Here is a 1,076-nt window from a genome sequence, read left to right on the forward strand (position 1 = left end):
CCCCCCCCCCCCCCGCTACATTTTTTTATTATTGTAAATTCACTATATAGCAGAGGATGTCACTATATAGCAGAGGATGGCCTAGAACTTGCTCTATAGACCAGGCTGGCCTCAGACTCATAGAGATCTGCTTGCCTCTGTCTCCCAAGTGTTAGAATTAAAAGGCCTGCACACCACTGCTTGGCTCATGTATTTTCTTTATGCCTGTTGATATGTGCTAGTTCACTTTAGTCTTTCCACCGTTTTTGTATTATACGAACAGCTGCATGATGCACTAGGAGCATAATGGTGTTCTTTCAGTGCTTGATAAATATTCACAACTAAGAAATATGTTTCCCCCTGGCATTTATGGGTTCCTAGATGAACAAATTAAAAAAAAAAAAACCCAAAAAACAAAATAGATAATAGAAGCCACTGCTAGAATGGGATAACCGAATTTGCTAAGAGCAGAAGTGTTTTCTTTCATCAGTCACTCACAAGTCTGAACCTGCAGGAAACCATAAATGGGGATGGTGGAAGTGTGGAGGTTTCCAGCTGTTAAGAGTTTCATAAAGCTGAAGTTGGCACCTAGTGCAAAAAAAAGCGAAAAAAAAAAGAACTTCCTGTTTGCCAGAAAGAGACATCTGCGCATGTTCACAGAGTCTCTTCAAGAGCCTAGAATTGTTATTATGAGGCTTTTGGGAACTTGGCATTCTGAGCAGACTTTCAAAAGAGGAAGAGTTGAGGCATCTCAGGACTTTCAGCTGTGTTAGCTCATCAGCTCAAGACTGCCTTTGGCGTCACCAGAAGTCCTTGCTTATTGGCTGATGTCTGGAGGAGCTTCTGTGATTGGCTGTCTTTTTAACTCTGCTCCGGAGCAGCGTAGTTACTGGAGTGAGGCGGTCTCTGACTGGCTGAGGTTGAGGACGCATGCGGTGTTATCTTCTTTAATTAATGGTGGCTACTGTTGGGATTTCTGCTGAGAACAGCGCTTTCCTTCCTGAATATGGATTTAATTCTAGGTCTTCCCGTCTGTTCTTCCCTGGCCCATTCTGCTTCATAGCAGAAGGAGCTTTTCAGTTCTTTATTTGTGGAGA

Source organism: Mastomys coucha, unplaced genomic scaffold (assembly GCF_008632895.1).
Source record: "Mastomys coucha isolate ucsf_1 unplaced genomic scaffold, UCSF_Mcou_1 pScaffold13, whole genome shotgun sequence".
NCBI lineage: Eukaryota > Metazoa > Chordata > Mammalia > Rodentia > Muridae > Mastomys > Mastomys coucha.